The 11,786-nt window shown below is 38.4% G+C and overlaps 2 protein-coding genes across 2 annotated transcripts in view; one reads left to right on the forward strand and one right to left on the reverse strand.

Moving 5' to 3' along the window:
- Positions 1-11,786, reverse strand: part of LOC106881036 (interferon regulatory factor 1) — a 72,055-nt gene that overhangs the window by 40,126 nt on the left and 20,143 nt on the right. The window lies entirely within an intron of this gene.
- The window catches only part of LOC106881034 (18 kDa learning-associated protein of slug-like), a 10,696-nt gene continuing 8,997 nt past the window's right edge, over positions 10,088-11,786 (forward strand). The window contains exon 1 of the mRNA XM_014931232.2: positions 10,088-10,212. The gene's annotated coding sequence lies outside the window, so the exon portion shown is untranslated. The remainder of the gene's footprint in view (positions 10,213-11,786) is intronic.

Below are 11,786 nucleotides of genomic sequence, written 5' to 3' on the forward strand. Positions count from 1 at the left end.
GTGTGTGTGTGTGTGTGTGTGTGTGTGTGCATGTGTGTGTCTGTGTGTGTGTGTGTGTGTGTGTGTTTAAAACATGCGAACGAAGTCAATGTATATATATACAACAGCTTCTTTTAGTTTCCATCTACGAAATTTATTCACAAGGCTTTGATTGCCCAGTGGCAAAAGTAGAAAACACTTGCCCAGGGTGCCACGCAGTGGGACTGAACACAGAACCATGGGAAGCAAACTTCTTATCATATAGACATGCCTGTGCTTACATGCATATGTGTGTATGGTGTAAGCTCAAATTAACAACAAAGAATAAATCTAGCCTAAGCAGAAGTCTATTCTTTTATTCTTTTATATGTTTCAGTCCAATGACTGTGGCCATGCTGGAATAGGAGCGAACCCAACAGAAGGACCAGCTGTCCTAGTTGATAGCAGTATGATAGATAATGCAATTAAAGATATGTACACAGGAAAAGACCCTAGTCCATCAGTAGTCACTGTTGAGATGCTTAAAATATCTGGTAGAGTAGGATATGGTCCAGTCACCCGTATAGTTAATCAGGTTATTCAGGGATATGTAATTCCCAGTGATTGGTGTAGCAGCATTATAAATAACTCTTAAATCACACCATAACATCTTTAAAAAGAACTCATTTTGATAATGTAATCCTTTATACCTTGCACATAAGATAAAATGAAACAACCATGACTAGAATATAATTGTTCATAGATCAGAACTAGCCTAGCATGGAGTGGGGGACAAAAGAACAAGAAAGAAAACTTGTCTTTCTATCCTGTCTATTTAGACCTTTGTTTCTCAAGCCAATCCTAACTTCTTGAAACTAATCATTATGTAGGCAATAAAGTATTAAATCTGGCTGACACAATATGCATGTGTGTGTGTATGTGTATGTGTGTGTGCGTGCGTGTGTGTGTGTGTGCATGCATGTGTGTGTGTGTCTATGTCTGTGGATGAATGTTTATGTGTTTATATACGTGTATGTTTGTGTAAGGTTCAATATTTTTTTTGTACATATCTTTTATCCTTCACTTGTTCCAGTCATTAGACTGTGGTTATGCTGGGGTACTGCCTTGAAGAATTTTAATCAAATGCATCGACCCCTTTATTTTTTAAGTCTGGTACTTATTCTATTGACCTCTTTTGCCAAAACACTAAGTTACAAGGACATAAACACACCAACACCAGTTGTCAAGCAATGATGGAGGACAAACACATATACAAAGACGAACAAGTGTCTAATTCTGATTCAGTAATTTGATGCCTCTATAATTACTTCTACCTAAGGCATCTCCCTTACCCTTGTAGCAGCTAACTATAATGCTGCTACACCAGTCACTGGGAATTACATATTCTTGAATAACCTGATTAACTATACAGGTGACTGGACCATATCCTACTCTACCAGATATTTTAAGCATCTCAACAGTGACAACTGATAGACTAGAGGCTTTTCCTGTCTACATATTTTTAATTGCGTTATCTATCATACTGCTATCAACTAGGACAGCTGGTCTCTCTGTTGGGTTCACTCCTATTCTTTCTCCATATTTAATAGCCTTTCATAGTAGCGATTCCATGCCTCTCTTTTCAGAGTCACTAAGTGCAAGCATACCATTATCCACCTGTACAGACTTCTCTCTCACAACATCTCAATTCTCTCTGACACACTGTCTAGCACTTCAAGTCTCCGATCTTCATGCTGTAAGATATTGGCAAACTTCTTCCTTTCTGCTTCTGCCCTGGTTAGATAAACCTAACACCTAGCTTCTTTTTTAGCTATCTGATATGGTTCTTTGCTAAACCCCCCCCCCCCACTTTTCCACTCTTTCCAAACCCATCTCTTCTTTTTTATGGCTCTGTTGACATCACTATTTCACTATGATATCACCCTTGGTTTAGCAGAAGCTTTGCTCCAACCACAGTTTTGGTCTGTTGCCCTCAGTAGATTGTCTCATTAGAACTTCCAGTTGTCCTCTATGTCATATGTCTCTGTCTCTTCCCACTTCTCATCAAAGGTTTCATTAAGAACATCTCTAAACATCTTGTTTGAAGGATCCCTGTGCTTCCATCTCTTCCTTTTCCATATCAGCTTGTGTTTCTGGAGCCTTCTAACTCTAAGTCTGCAGTCACTAACCGCTAATCTATGTTGTGTTGTTCATTCTTCACTTAAGAAGGATTTTACATTCATAAATATCCACCTGTCCTTGTTTCGAGTGAAAATGTAGTCAATAGTAGATAATGGCATGACCACCAGATTGATAAGTGATCAGATGGCTGGCAGATTTCCTCAAGTTAGTGTTGCAAATAAGGAATTACATCACAAAACTCCAGCAGATTCATGAGAAGATGGAAGCCTGTGGCGAGGAAGCTGGGAGTGTTTGGCACCAGGTAAGTGGGAGCCAAAAACAAGGGAAAGAAAAAGCAAGGGGTCTACCCTGGTAGTCGGATGCCTATCCTTCAGGAAAGCCATTACAAATTGCATCTGTAATGAGCAATACTTCAATCGAACATTGTAAATAATTTTTATTGTGTATTTAAAATTGTAAATATTTAATCGATACAGCTACTTCACCCCTTTTATGTTTGTCTGTCCTTAAGCAATTCTTAAGTGACTTTTGTCCTGTGAAAATAGTATTAAGTAGTCTTATCCAAGGCGGCGAGCTGGCTGTCGTTAGCACGCTGGACGAAATGCTTAGCAGTATTTCGGTACGTTCTGAGTTCAAATTCTGCCGAGGTCGACTTTGCAACCATGTGCTTTTGCATTCAGTCCCACTTGGGCAAGTGTCTTATACTATTGCTCTGGGCTAATCAATGCCTTGAAAGTGAATTTTGTAGATGGAAACTATGTAGAAATCTGTTGTATATGTCTTTCTATCAGTGTGTGTGTGTGTGTGTGTGTGTGTGTGTGTGTGTGTGTGTGTGTGTGTGTGTTTTTCCTGCAACTGATTGATGACCAATGATGATTTGTTTATGTCCCCACCCCCAACATAGCAGTTCAGCAAAAGAGTCCAGTATCATGCTCCAGTGTCTATTTTTGCATGGTTTTTACTGTTGAATATCCTTCCTAATGCCAAACACTTTACAGTGTGTATTAGGTGCTTTCTTCACAGCACCAGTACTAGTGAGGTTACCAAGTAACTCACAAGACTAAAGAACCCTATCAACTGAGTGAGAGTATAGTAGACAGTAGGTGGTGTCATGCTAAGTGTCGAGAGGTTAAAGTATAAAAGAGGTTTCTTGTTAAAGAGGAGATACATGGCAACCTTATATTGTATAAGAGAGTGTAGGAGAATTTGGTGGAACTAGAAAGAAAGATAAAGATTGTGGCAACAAGATGTCAGAGTGTATCACTGAGGCACACATAGATGTATAGAAGAGAGAGTGAGAAAAGATTGAGAAGAGAGGTTAGGTAGAATTTACAAGAGAGTATGGGAAGAAGACCCATACTCTGCAGCAGAAATGTTAAGACTGATCCTTCTGGTGGTGTAAAGCACTCATGGTGGTGCCACATGAAAGCACCAATGCAGTGCCACATAAAAGTACCTGTGTGACATGTAAAAGCGTCCATGTGGCATCATGTAAAAATGCCCATGTGAAACCACATAAAAGTGCCCATGCAGTGTCACATAAAAGAACCCAGCTGACTCTGTAAAGTGGTTGGCGTTAGGAAGGGCATCCAACCATAGAAACCATACCTAAGCAGATTGGAGTTTGGTGCAACTCCCCAGTTTATCAGCTCAGGTCACAGATGACAATGACGATGACAACAACAACGATGACGACAACGATATGGGATGTGTGAAGGAGGGTTAGAGATAGAGTAAGTTTGGGGTGAATGTAGTGAATAGTAAATAAGGGTGGATGGCTGGTGAGTGATAAATACTAGGTAGAAGGAAGGTTAGGAAGATGTGATGTGTGGCAGTACAGAAAGCATGAAGAGCAAAAGAATAAAAATAATACAGTAGATAGGAGAAAAATGACAGAAAAGATGATGGGTGGATGGATAGTTAGGGTGCAAATGTGTGTAGTTAGAAACATGCGGATAGGGGTGGAGGTAGTCAGAGGTACATAGGGATCAGTCAACAGGAAATGGCTCAAGGGAGTGGATGAGATAACTGGTAGCATAGAAAAGGCGATCAACAGAAGTATGTGGGTGGAGAGGGACAGTGTTAAAAGTGAAGGTGAAGGAAGAATGTTAAAGGAAGTGGTTATGAGTTGGTAAAGAGATAATTGGTAGTACAGAAAAGGATATTGAAATACATAGTTAAGCTCTCATTTAATTACACCAACAGAATACTATAGTAGTTACAAGAGTGGTGGGAAGACCAGTGATATGGGTAGGAAAGTTTAGTGCACTTAAAAAACAAAATTTAAACTCAGTTGAAGACATGATTAAAAGCAATCCTATTAAATAAACTACTGATATTGGCCTTTCTCTGTGACCTATGCTCCTATGCTAAAGTAACCTGTTGCACCTCTATTTACATAAATGCATGCCATAAATTATTAATTTCTGAAACTAAGTATAACCAACCTAGTCAAAGGAGTCACTTGACACAATTCGACAAAACTTCTAAAACAAAACACTGAATATGACTTGCCTGCAACCTATATTTCTATGTACTTAATCCCAAAATGTTTGCCATTCTTGAAGACAATATCGAGTGTAGAATGTCCATCTATGTAATAGATATTTACAGGCACATATAGGTTTCCCAATACTTAACATGAATACTAATATTTGCTCATGATCTGGCCCTGTTATTCAATATGCCCAATAAAATGAGACCATTCCAAAAATTGCTTTAACTAGGCACAGCTATCCATGGGAATGATGGGTTACAAGAACTGAAAGAAAAAATTGCTGACAAAATCAAAAACAGTATCATCATCATTATTGTCATCATTTTGAAGTTCACTTTCCCATGCTTGCATGAGTCAGGCAGAGTTCATTGTAGTTGATTTTCTACAGCTGAATGCCCTATTTCACTGTTATCAACCCCTACCTGCTTCCAAGCTGGGTAATAATTCTTCATAGATTGACATCTTTTCATGAAAGATTGGAAATGAATGACACACTTGTATGATTGTGACACTTGTTTCCAATTATTGCATGATGTCAAGATAAGGAGACTCAAACTCATATTCACATCTACCCACACACTCCTACACTCATGCATATAAAAAAGACAGGCTTCTTTCATTTCTCATCCACTAAATCCATTCACAAGGCTTTGGTTGGTCCAGGGCTACTGTAGAATATTCTTACCCCAGTTTCCATGAAGTGGGATTAAACTCAAAACCATATGGTTTGTTTTGTTTTTTCACTTTCTGTTTTTTTGGCTTGACTAGACGTTCTATTTTCACATGGCCTCAATTTACTTAGCTTTCAAAAAATATTTACAAGGTTTTGTATAAAAAGGACAGATTATCTATTGTTAAATATTACTGACCACACTATCAAGTAGCTGACTTGACTCATAATCCTAGTGTATGTCATAGATAGTTATTTCATAAAATTATTACAAGAGATCAATTCATTAGTAATACTAAACAAGTATAACTATTCAAATAACCTAGCACTGTATTTTATCTTTAACCAAGACACTTAATTCTCAATAGCAAATCCAGTTAACTGTTAGTAGATACCATGACCTACTTATTGTCAACTCTAACAATGCTTACCCTTCCTCAGATGATGTCCTCTTTATTCCTCTTTAAATTTTCCATGAGATACATGCTCTAACATCATTCATATGCAACAAAGGCACCTTATACCAAACCATAAACAGAGACATCTAAAACATTCTCCAGTAGAGATATGAAAGACATAATTATCATCATCATCATCGTTGTTATCTTCATCATCATTTATCATCCATCTTCTGTGTTGGCATGGGTTGGATGGTTTGACAAGAAATAGGCAAACTGAAGATCTGCACCAAGTTCACCTGTCTGCTTTGGCATGGTTTCTATGGCTTGATGCCCTTCCTAATGTCAACCACTTTACAGAGTGTACTGGATGCTTTTATGTGGCACCAGTACTGGTGCTTTTTATCTGGCACCAACACCAGTGGGGTCACCAAGTAATTTGTGAGACAAAGACTTTTTACCTGGTAGAGGAAGGTGGCTTTGTGCCAATTTAGAGTTTAAAATATAATAGAAGGATAGAGATAGGTGTCTTATTATAGAGGAGATACTTGCCTACTCCAGTGGGAAAAGAAAGAAAAAGGAGAGACAGAGTTAGAGAGAACAAGAGAAAGAGAAAGTGAGAGAGAGAAAGAGAGCAAGAAATAGATAATGGGGCAGTGGCGGTGTGGATATAAGTGGTACAGAGAGGATAGAGGGGGATGTTCCATAAGAGTATGAGGAGAAATGTTTAGAGATAGGGAAGAGGTGACTTAGCAAGTGGTGGTGAGAGAGGCATGGAGAGTGTGTGGGTAGGCATGTGAGGGATAGTGGAGGGGCCTTCAGCATGTAGTGATCATGTGGTGGGATGGGGAGGCTTGGGAAGAGGGTCGTGGGGTAGTTTTGAGAGAAGATAGACTCTGTGTGTGTGTGTGTGTGTGTGTGTGTGTGTGTATGTGTGTGTGTGTGTGTGTGTGTGTGTGTGTGTGTGTGTGTGTGTGTGTGTGTGTGTGTGTACAGATAGCCATGATTTTTACTTAGCTTGAAGTGTTTTCTCAAGCACAGCAAATCACCAGAAGTTTCAATCACTTGTCATCTCTGCAAGGCTCAATATTTGAATATCATTTCTCACCGTACATCTTCCTGAGTCTATATCTTCCATAGGTTCCCTCCACAGTTGGTGATCACCATTCTCTTATGAGCTCCTCATCCATACACATCACATGACCATATCAGCACAGTCTTCTCTCTTGCAAACTACATCTGATGCCTCTTATACCCACTTTTCCTCATAAAACATTTACACTCTGTCATACATGAACACTGATATTGCACATCCAGCAGAGCATGCTGGCTTCATTTCTTTCAAGCCTTTGCATGTCTTTTTCAGTCACAGCCTATGTTTCATTATATGATGACTAGCATAGCTGTCATCATACAATGTACCTTTCACTCTGAGGGAGAGGATCTTTGTTACCAACAGAGGCAATGACAGGAGACCGAGACATTTGGAGATATGCTGTGATTTAGAAGACTCAGCAACTAAAGTGAGATCACAGCCATGGCCAATGCTAGTGTTGCATGTCCGGCCCATTTAAGAGTACCCTTGATGCATTATGATATGCTTGAGAAGACCTGTTGAGTCAAGTAAAATCAAAATCATAGCTTTGGCCAGTGCCCCCTGACTGGCTCATGTTCCAGTGGCACGTAAAAAGCACCATCCAAACATGATCAATGCCAGGGCTGCCTGAGTGGCTCCCATGCTGGTGGCATGTAAAAATTGCCATCTGGACATGGCCGATGCCAGTACCCCCTGACTGGTTCCTGTGCCACTATCCAAATGTGGTTGATGCCAGGCCTGACTGACTGGTTCCTGTGCTGGTGACATGTAAAATGCACCCACTACACTCTCAGAGTGGTTGGATTAGGAAGGGCATCCAGCTGTAGAAACATTGCCAGATCAGATTGGAGCCTGGTGCAGCAGCTGGCTCTCTAGACCTCAGTCAAACCGTTCAACCCATTCCAACATGGAAAACAGACGTTAAACAATGACGACGATGATGATGATGATGAAAGGTAGAAACTCTCTGGGCTTTGCCCAGCTTGTTCTTATTTTAGCAACAACACTTTCAAAGCATCCTCCTCCACAACTAACTTGGTCACCTAGCTAATAGAAGCTATCTACAACTTTTAAGGATCCTACAAGACATTTGAAACTGTCTATTTCTAATGCATTCCTTGTGTTTATTGTATCTGCACATGTGCCACATACAAAAGCCACTTTCTCCGTTAACCTTCCTGTGATACCACTGCACCTCTTACATATCTATAGCTTGCACTGGCTACACCATATGGAATTCCTATATACAACTTCTCTACATATTCAGCAGAGCCATCTCCCTGTAAGTATTAGTGATTTGTCTGCTTTCCTACATACCAGGGCTTTGGCCTTTACTAAATTAACTTTAAGGCCACCACTTTTCCAGGCCTGTAATATTTATGTATGCTGCCATGAAGATATACATGAATATGTGAATGATCATCATCACCATCATCCTCGTTTAATGTCTATTTTCAATGCTGGTATGGTTTGGGCAGTTTGACGGGAGCTGATCAGCTGCAGAGCTGCCAGGGCTCCATATCTGTTTTGGCATGGTTTGTATAGCTGGATGTTCTTCCAAACAACAACCACCTTACACAGTGTACTGGGTGCTTTTTGTGGTACCAGTACAGGTACATTTTACATGGCACCAGCTCACACAAGCTCACGAAATTAAAAACACTCAGCTGAAGTGGGATGCAGGGTTACACTTGTATGCAAGGACACACTTTTACTTAGCTTCATGTGTCTTCTCAAGTATAGTGAACCACCAGAAGTCTTGGTTCCTCTGTCATCCCCTCTGTGAGCCCAACATCTGAAGATTCTTTCTCACCACTTCATCCCACCTTCCAAATGTTCCCTCCACAATTAGAGATAATTGAAAATCTAAAGATATAGCAGAAATTTATTTTCTTTGAAATATGCTTACAACTAAATGACATTTTAAATGGAAATAGCTTTCACCTAATTTTTTGGATGAATCCAGCAAAAAAGCTAGTTGGCCAGAGATCACTTATGTAACAAAGAAGCATTGTTACTACTTTTCTAGACAAGGAACAGTTTTGGTTCTGTAGTTATACCTTTTCTGGAAATTAGATACTTCCTTCTTATAGATATAAACTTTGTTTATATCTATGTATTTGTTTTGCAAGATTCTTGATGTGCAAACATGTATTGAAACAGATATTGTTATACTTTGGGGTGGTCATATTTTTTTGTCAATTAAACACATGCACTATTTATTTCAATTTCACATCATTTTTTTATTCATATTATATTTAGTTTATACATCTGTCAAAGTTCTTTAATCAAACATTCTGTGATTTCATTAGTGATTCTCTATCCTATATGTGTCCTCTTGTCCTGCTTATTCCATTTTGTCCTTCCATGGTATGTATCTCTATCAGTGCATGCATTTGTGTGTGTGTGTGTGTAAGGGTTTGTATATTAAACCGTTAGTACTCATGTCATTTATTTTTCCTCTTTCTGTCTGTAGTCATCAGGTTGTGTAGTGTGGTGGAGTGAGAGTAGATGTTATTACTCCATTCACATTTTATGTTGAGTTTGGTCTATCTTCTCTCGTGTGTCTATCCTCTGTAATCCTAGTGTCATGTCTGTTCTATGTGTTGATAAGATCCTAAAATCTTTGTTGTCAACTGAGGTTCTACATGTTCTAACTGAGCATGTTGGTAGAGCACTGACAAGCTTTTCTCCTCCTTGAGTCCCTGCCAGTGTTCACTTATCTGCTCACCTATGCTTTGTGCTGTCTCTGCAATCTAGGTCATTGTCCTGTTTCTACACTGTCCCTCTTATACTATAGACTATGTTCTCCTACGGCTAACTTGTTCATGGTATGGTGGAATAGAAGACTGAAAGAACACTTAGCAGAGATCTCCATAACCCTAACCATATACACTGCTACATTGATGATATCAACATGGTAGTAAGAACATCCCTAAAAGACAGTGTCCATGAACTAGACACTGACACCACGGAGAGCATCCAACAGATAGCTAACTATCCAGGTCAACCTTGCTTTTTATCTTTTCGAGGTGATTTATCCGTCAAGTAATAGAATCAATTTAATATTCCTATAAACGTCAGGAAGTGTGAATGCAATAGTAATCGAAGGGTAAGACTACTTAATCCTGTCTATCAGAGGTATAAGGCTCGAAGCGTTGGAGGAGAGGACTAGTCGATTACATCGACCCCAGAATTTCACTGGTACTTAACTTATCGACCCCGAAAGGATGAAAAGCAAAGTCGACCTCGGCAGAATTTGAACTCAGAACGTAGCGAAATACTGCTAAGCATTTCGTCCAGCGTGCTAACGACAGCCAGCTCGCCGCCTTGGATAAGACTACTTAATACTATTTTCACAGGACAAAAGTCACTTAAGAATTGCTTCCCTTTAATTAACTTTACTACTCACCGTGTGCGCCACGTGGTTGACATCTTCTAGACTTATAAGGTACTTTATTTTATTTTACTTGGCGTTTTCATTAGTATTTCGTTTTTGTTAGAACAACTAAACTTATATACATTGAATCAGAATTGCTTCTTTAGAGTACACAAGTATTTTTGACCATATACTGTGCATGTATATATACACATTTAATTTTGATTTGACTTTTCTTGATTTAGCTTTTCTTGTACGAGTCAATGGATACTAATAGACTTGTTAATTCACATCCATCAGCTTTATTTTTATTTTTAAATTTCATTTTTTCACATCCTAAAGCAAGACTTAATTGAAACCGTAATTTACTGTTCTCAGTTAAAATTACGGCTTACCTACACAAGTGTCCGTTCCCCTTACTTTGGTTTCTCATAACTTACAGGAAAATGGATATATATATATATATTTTTTTGATTTACAGATTGAAACCTCTTAAATAATAACACAAATCTTATTCCCTGAAACTTCATGATAGCCAGAACGCCCTGTCGTACTAGGCTCTCCGTTATGACTTTTGCTTCATTCTTCAAAAGTTGATAAAATAAATATCAGCCAGGCGTTGGTGTAGATTACTTTCCTTCTGCCAAATTTGTCGATTTAGGCTTATATATTTTTTAAAAAATCATTTTGTGATCCATAGCAAGCGGAACCCATAACAGAATACCAACATTTTGGTTTTTTCAGTTTCTGTTTAGAATACGTATACTGATATCTACTTAGTTTGTGTGTGGGTCTCTTCTTTAATCACTGCCAAGTTATGAAAAACAATCGTGACATGGAGAAAATGAAACTAATTCTCAACTACGAAAGATTAACAAAAAAAAAAAAATAATAATTAAAACATGTATATTTATTTCATTCAATTGAAAGTATTACTTTCGGGAAAATGGATGGAGCTCCTTTAGAAACGCACCTCTCCAAGAAAATGAAATGCAATTTTAAAAAGTTATGAAAATGGAAAATATATACAAAATAAATTATGTATGCAAAACATTAGAAAGATTCATCCATTTTTTAATATTTTATACTAAAAAGTGAAACAAACGATAAACGGACACTCGCGAATATAAACAAACATGTCAGACGATACAAGGGGAGGTAATTTACTTTTACCAGTCAGGTATTATTAATGATACGAGGAGCCTGACAATATCGTTTGCCAATTCTTGATTGGTTTTAATCAGATTTTTTTTTACTGTGCACACTCGTTAGGGTTAGGTGGTTTGCACTCGCGTTACCTTCGCCCATTTTATGATGATGTCATATACGACAGAAATAATTATAAAACAACAGAGTAAATATATTTAAGAAGTATGCCAGCTTTGTTATTTTGGTGGACATTGGAATTAGACACTGAGGGAAAATGGCTGTAACTTTTTTATTTTTTAAGTTAGGCGATTTTCGTTTTCGATAATGTATTCTATATGTCCCGGTCATGCGATTCCCCCTAAAAAGCATATCAAGTTTCGTGGTAGGGACTCCACATGTGATCCTTTTTCTGTTTCAATATAAATTAAAGCCGTTCATTTTCACATCTAAGTTGCGAGAAGGCTACTCGTACGACTTGGACATGTAGAACACAACGT

The sequence above is a fragment of the Octopus bimaculoides genome, chromosome 1 (genome assembly GCF_001194135.2).
Source record: "Octopus bimaculoides isolate UCB-OBI-ISO-001 chromosome 1, ASM119413v2, whole genome shotgun sequence".
NCBI lineage: Eukaryota > Metazoa > Mollusca > Cephalopoda > Octopoda > Octopodidae > Octopus > Octopus bimaculoides.